Source organism: Gavia stellata, unplaced genomic scaffold, assembly GCF_030936135.1.
Source record: "Gavia stellata isolate bGavSte3 unplaced genomic scaffold, bGavSte3.hap2 HAP2_SCAFFOLD_74, whole genome shotgun sequence".
Classification (NCBI taxonomy): domain Eukaryota; kingdom Metazoa; phylum Chordata; class Aves; order Gaviiformes; family Gaviidae; genus Gavia; species Gavia stellata.
The window spans coordinates 354,988-362,141 of record NW_026776725.1 but is presented as its reverse complement, the minus strand read 5'-3'; positions in this window follow the sequence as shown (position 1 = coordinate 362,141).

Below are 7,154 nucleotides of genomic sequence, written 5' to 3'. Positions count from 1 at the left end.
GCTGGACAGGCTGGGTGGATGGGCCGAGGCCAGTTGTATGAGGTTCAACAAGGCCAAGTGCCGAGTCCTACACTTGGGTCGCAACAATCCTGTGCAACGCTACAGGCTTGGGACGAGTGGCTGGAAAGCAGCCTGGTGGAAGAGGACCTGGGAGTGCTGATTGGCAGCCGGCCCAATATGAGCCAGCAGTGTGCGCATGTGGCCAAGAAGGCCAATAGCACCCCGACTTGTATCAGAAAGAGTGTGGCCAGCAGGACTAGGGAAGCAATTGTACCTTTGTACTCAGCACTGGTGAGGCCTCAGCGCGAATGCTGTGTTCAGTTTTGGGCCCCTCACGACAAGAAAAGACATTGAGGTGCTGGAGCGTGCTCAGAGAAGGGCAATGAAACTGGTGAAGGGTCTGGAGCACAAGTCTTGTGAGGAGCGGTTGAGAGAGCTGGGCTTGTTTAGCCTGGAGAAGAGGAGGCTCAGGGGAGACCTTATCGCTCTCTACAACTAACTGAAAGGAGGGTGTAGAGAGGTGGCTGCCGGTCTCTTCTCCCACCTGGCAAGTGATAGGACAAGAGGAAATGGCCGCAAGTTGCACCAGGGGAGTTTTAGATCGGATATTGGAAAAACTCCTTCTCTGAAAGGGTTCTCAGACATTGGAACAAGCTGCCCAGGGAGGTGGTTGGATCACCATCCCTGGAGGTATTTAAAAGACGTGTGGATGAGGCGCTTAGGGGCATGGTTTAGTGGTGGACTTAGCAGGGTTAGGTTTACGGTTGGACTTGATGGTCTTGAAGGTCTTTTCCAACCTAAACCATTCCATGATTCTATGATTCTACGCCTGAAGGGCCTTGAGAGCAGCTCTTCCACTTTCAGACAGAGCCTGCCCCATCATCCCAGGGACCAGGTTGTGCACTCAGCTGTGTGCCTTACGGCAATTCCCACAAGCCAGGATGGCAGCAGGAAGCCCCCGCACCTTTCACGAGCTTTGAGGCTGCCATTCTTCAAGCCAATGCTCTCTAGCCTCCAGGGACCTAGCCCCGCTCAGCAAATGCAACGCAGGGGGCTGGCTCCTGCTTTCCTCCCGTGACTGCCCCGCACTCCAGCATGGGAGCAAGGCTCCACTATACAGCTGTAGAAGGTAGACGGATGAGATGAGGCTGACACAGGGCTTACCAAAGCCATGGATGTCGTGGTTTAACCCCAGCTGGCAACTAAGAACCACACAGCCGCTTGCTCGCTCCCCCAAGGTAGGATGGGGGTGAGAATCGGAAGGGTAAAAGTGAGAAAACTCGCGTGCTGAGATAAAGACGGTTTAATAGGTGAAGCAAAAACTACGCAGGCAAGCAAAGCCAAACCAGGAACTCATTCACTACTTCCCATCGGCAGGCAGGTGTTCAGCCGGTGTTCAGCCATGGCCAGGAAAGCAGGGCTCCATCACGCGTAACGGTTACTTGGGAAGACAAACGCCATCACTCCGCATGTCCCTCCCTTCCTTCTTCTTCCCCCAGCTTTATATGCTGAGCATGATGTCCTATGGTATGGAATATCCCTTTGGTCAGTTGGGGTCAGCTGTCCCAGCTGTGTCGCCTCCCAACTTTTTGTGCACCCCCAGCCTAGTCGTTGGTGGGGCGGTGTGAGAAGCAGAAAAGGCCTTGACTCTGTGTAAGCACTGCTTAGCAGTAACTAAAACATCCCTGCTTTATCAACACTGTTTCCAGCACAAATCCAAAACACAGCCCCATACTAGCTACTACAAAGAAAATTAACTCTACCCCAGCCAAAACCAGCACAATGGAGAATGGCGTGTGGTGCTGAGAGCGGGAGCATCCTTCTCTGGCTAGAGCCCAAAATTGCGTGTCCTTGGCCACGCGTACCAGGGGCCACAACTGCCCTTGTCGGTGTTGGCCCAGAACAGCAACGTAACTCATAGACAGCAAGGACAGGAAGCCTGCCAGAGGCTGTTGCTGTGGCTGACGTAGCCAGGGTGGCCTGCGCTGCATCTGCGTTTCACTGGGCTTTCTGCGGGAAGGCTGACACTGCTTGGGTACGCCTGCCTCAGTTGGCTTGCACATCACTGCTTGCCTGCCACGCCTGTAACCAGATAAGCTCTTCAACACCCAAGTATGTGCATCCTGCCCGCAGTAGCTGCCTTCTCTGGCACATACGTGTTTTGGGAAGGACGTGGTGGCAAACGGCTGCAGAGAGCAGGGTGGCAGTGAACTTCCCAAAGAGGCTATGATGCCCCACTTGTTTTCTTCCTGCCAGCTGTTAGCAGGCAGTGCTCGGAGGCAGGCGCTGCTGCCTGCCACGGGGCCTGCACGCCTTCATCCATCCCACAAGCACAGCATTCAGTGCTGGTGGTGGGGGGGGAGTGTGTCGGGGCTGTCCGCTGCCAGCTTCTGCCTGCCCTCCTGCTTGGAACACACCCATGTTGCCCCCCCTGCCCCAAGAGGCCACCGCGCCCAGCACCCGGAACCAGCGGCTCTGTGACATCAGCCCCGGGACCAAGGGCACCGCGGGCAACGTGAGTACTGCGGGCACTACGTCGGTTGCCGCACTGGTGGCGACGAGCTCTCCGTTCTTGCAGCTGCCACGTGTTGCTGGCAGCGATGAATTTGCTCCCCCTCTTCCTCCTACTGGCCCTGTGCTGGCCTGCGCACGGCACGTGGGACACCTGTGGGTAAGTAAGTGGCCCAAGGCTCCGGCAGGGAGCTTGGGCAACCCTTATGAGCTTCACTGGAGGGTGCCCACTCCTCCCCCGTGGCCACGCCAGAGTTTCCTGAACCCCATTTGGGAACCTCAGTTCCTTGCCAGCACCCATGCTGCTGGCACAACTGGCCTGCGGGGATAAAGCAGAAACAGGGGCGGATGCACGCACGCCCCACGGGCTTCCCCGGCCTTGCTGTCCACGCAACGCCTTGTGGGGAGGGAAGACGGCTCACCTTCAGCCTGAAGAGCAGCAAGCCATCGAGCAGGACGGTAATGAGTTTCTGTTTCCAGAGGGACCTGCGGGCTCCGGCCCATGGCTTCTCACCACGGCATGTCGCGCATCGTGGGTGGCACAGATGCCCCGCCAGGGTCCTGGCCCTGGATCGTCAGCATCCAGGATCCCTGGAAAACAGGCACGGGGCATACGTGCGGAGGGTCCCTCATCAGCCCACAGTGGGTCCTCACAGCAGCCCACTGCTTCACTGAGGCCAGGTAAGGAGGACCAGGGGACGGGGATATCCCCACAACACTAGCAGGTGCCCTGTCCGCAGCACCGCGTGCTACTCCCATCCCGTCTCCTTGCAGTCTGCCCGGTGCCTGGGCACCGCAGAGCCCAGCTGAGAGACTGCTCAGGAGAAGGCTGGGCTTGTGCCACTGCTTCCTAGCAGCCTCCAGCTCAACATTCCTTGTGCCTAAGGCGTGCCAGGGCACTCGCCGCCTCCCTAGCGCGGCTTTCCTCTCTCCCTTGTGGAGCAGAAGGCAGGGAACTGCCGGGCTGCTGCAGCACATGGCTCCGCTCCCTCTGACCCCTCTCTCCCTCTGCCTTCCAGGCACATCGCCATGTGGCGCGTGGTGATCGGGGCCACCCGGTTGACTCAGCTGGGCCCTGAGGCCCAAGTGCGCAATATCAGGCGGCTACTGGTTCACGAGCACTACAGCAATATCACGCAGAGGAACGACATCGCCCTGCTGGAACTGGACCAGCCTGTCCAGTGCGGCTACTCCGTACAGCTTGCCTGTGTGCCCGATGCCTCGCTCAGAGTGTCAAAGCTGACAACCTGCTACGTCAGCGGCTGGGGTTCCACGACCGAAAGAGGTGAGTTCCCAAAAACGTACTCGTGTCCTGAGCGCAAGCTTGGCACGCTGGGGAGACGGGTTGGGCTTCCTGAGAGCAGAGGCGAAAGCCAGAGTCAGGCTGTGGGGACGCATGCCTCTAGAGAGATGGGCCTGAGCCATTCCCCAAAGCGAGACAGAAGGGGACCACCGGTACAGTGCCTTCAAGGTGCAAAGCCAAGCCCTAGGGAAGGGCTTCGCCCAGACAGGGGAGGAGGAATGGCAACGAGCTGCCTGCTGTTAATTCCCTCCTGTGCTCACAGCTGGAGGATCGACTGATGTCCTGCAGGAGGCCAAGGTCCGCCTCATTGATGTCAACCTCTGTAACAGCAGCGGGTGGTACAGAGGGGCCATCCACACCCACAACCTGTGTGCTGGCTATGCGCAGGGTGGCATCGACACCTGCCAGGTAGGAGCGTGCTACGAGTCAAGCCCCAGCAGCACAGGCAGCCCTCTCACAACCGCCCCGCACGTACCCCGGCGCGTGCTTTGCCTGGCAAGTCACCCTCCCACCGCTGGGTCCCCACCGCTCTTGGGGCTGACCTCCCCTTCCCCACCTGCAGCTCCTTGCCCAGCGCCCCCCTTGCCCCAGAGGCCTGCGACTCTGCCCACAAAGCCCATCCAGTGCTCTTGGCAGCCCACCGGTCCACATCCCAAGCCTGCAACATCTGCGTTCCACACGTGCAGGGTCACTGTGCAGAGATGAGAGAGAGCCCTCCCTCCCTTACACGCCCACGACCCCCTCCCACACAAGCTTCTGTAGGCCCTGGCACCTGAGCGGGGTCTTTCTGTGCCGCAGAGTACAGCTCTGGCAGGTGCTGTGAGAGAGAAGGAGCCAGCCGTAGTGCTGACAGAGGCCACCCAACAGTACCTTCGTCCTCTCTCCTCCACTGCAGGGTGACAGCGGTGGTCCTCTCGTCTGCAAAGATAACAATGCAGACTACTTCTGGCTCGTTGGAGTCACCAGCTGGGGGAAAGGCTGCGCGAGAGCAAGACGGCCCGGAGTCTACACCTCCACGCAGCACTTTTACGGCTGGATCCTGGCACAGATGGGACTGCGCTCAGCAGTAACAGCTACTCCAATGCCACAGCCAGTCTTCACCTCAAGCCCCTTTCAGAGGCCAAGGCCGATACCAACGGAATTGGGCAGGTTTCCACCCTGCCCATTTCCACTCGAGAAGCTGGTGCAATTCTTTACTCGGGTGCAGGAGCTCCTGCAGTTCCTAAGGGGGACAAAGGCCTGAGCAGCACGATGGACAGGATCCGGTGCAGCCGGCAGCGTTCCACCGCCATTTCCTTCTGGGACGCTGCCTGCTGACCCAAAGGCAGCCTCAGTGCCAAAGGCCTGCTCTGTCCCGCCCACGCTCCTCCGAGTGCACGCAGGTGCTGAAGCTGACTCAGGTCTTCCAATAAAGTTGCCAATTTTCACAGCTAACCATGCTTCAGTCCGATTCAGTCTCCTGTGCGAGGCAAGGACTTCCACACCTGGCGCCTGCAAAAGGAGGCTGCAGGCAGTCAAGTAGGGCACAAAGGGAAAGAGCCACTCAAAAGGGCTGAAACCGTGCCTGGTCAGAGAGGAGGGTGCTCAGAGCCACCGTGAGATGGAGAAGACTGGCACGCTGAGGCTAGAACGAGGACAGGAAAAAAATGATGGGAGATGCAGATGACTGGGGGTGTGCATTAAGGCACACAAGCTGACGACTAGGGCCTGGCGTAAGCCTTAGCTCACTGAACGGCCTGTGCGAAACTCCTGAGCGTGACAAGAGAAATTGCTGACCGTAGCGAACAGACTGAGCAGCTGACAGGAGTTAGAGTGCCACGAGGAAGAGCCAGATTTCACGGGTAGCTAAGGGGGATTGATGTGAGAGGTGGCCCCACTTCACAGATAATTGAAGGGAGAGTTGGGCTCATTTTGGGGAGAGGAATCTGGCAGGGCCAGCAGTACCCAGGAAACCCCATCCATCAGTAATGCTGTGGAAGTCCGAGGTGACCTAGCTAAGAACACCTGCAACACCAAATCCGTTCACAGATGTAGCAAACCTGGGAGCAAGGGGGGAAAACCAAGTGGGACTAGGTCCCTTGTTTGGGAGGAGGCAAGGGCAGAGAAGGAGGAGTTGAGGAAGATGAGGGGGATGTATAAGCACAGAAAATGGAGAGAAGGGGGTGGGGGAGGGGAACCCAGGAGCTAGTCGCGCTTAAGACAACTTGTTTGCTTCTTTGACTCAGCCCTGCGCCTAATCCCCACAGTCCGTCCTACCTTCTTTCTGAGAGCGCTCCCAAATCCTTTTCTGTGTGGCCTCACTCTGTACCCAGTGTGGGGGTGGGTCCAGGGGCCTGGCTGCTAGCAATGGCAGAAGGGAACTCCGGTCATAGGGAGCCAGCGGTTGGAGACACCGAGTGTCTAGGGCCAGCTGCTGGTGGGAGTGCTGGGTGCGGGTGCAAGTCGCTCTTGAGCTTGAAGCTGGACTAGTTCACGCGCGAGAGGAGATACAGGTCTGGAAAGACCCAAGGTCTGGGCCAATCACTGGGTAAGTAGTTTGACATCCAGCCACAGATTTTAATTGAACTTAGTTCCCTTGCTGGTCTTTAAGGCACCCATGAACATGCTGTGCTTGCAAATCTAGGGAGTGGGGGGTGTGTGTGTGTTTCACTACTGAACATCAGTCCTGATCAGCTGGAGAGGAAGACAAGGACTGGGTTGTGCTTCCTGTGTTAAGCGGGTGCCGGTCAAGGTACCGCTCCGTCGACGTTAATCTGGTCTGCCATTCATGCCAGTGACGTATGTGTGCACGGTCTTGCAGGCTAAGCAGCCTGGAGGAGTCTCACGATCACTAGCCCTTGTTCTCGTGGGGGACTTCAACTTGCCAGATGTCTGCTGGAAATACAATGCGGCCGAGAGGAAAGGGCCTAGGAGGTTCCTGGAGCGTGTGGAAGAGAACTTCCTGACACAGCTGGCGAGTGAGCCAACGAGGGAAGGCGCCCCGCTGGACCTGTTCTTTGTGAAACGAGAAGGACTGGTGGGGGATGCGACGGTGGGGGGCCACCTCGGGCATAGCAATGAGGAAATGAGAGAGTTTTCGATTCATGAGCAGAAAGGAGGGGGGTGAGCAGAAGTGCTACCTTGGACTGCCGGCGGGCTGGCTTTGGCCTCTTTAGGAGCCTGGTGGACAGAGCCCCTTGGCAGGCAGTCCTGAAAGGCAAAGGAGTCCAGGAAGGCGGCACACTCTTCAAGAAGGAAGTCTTAAAGGCGCAGGAGCAGGCCGTCCCCATGTGCCGCAATACGAGCTGGCAGGGAAGAAGAGCGGCCTGGTTGAACAGAGAGCTTTGGATGGAACTCAGGA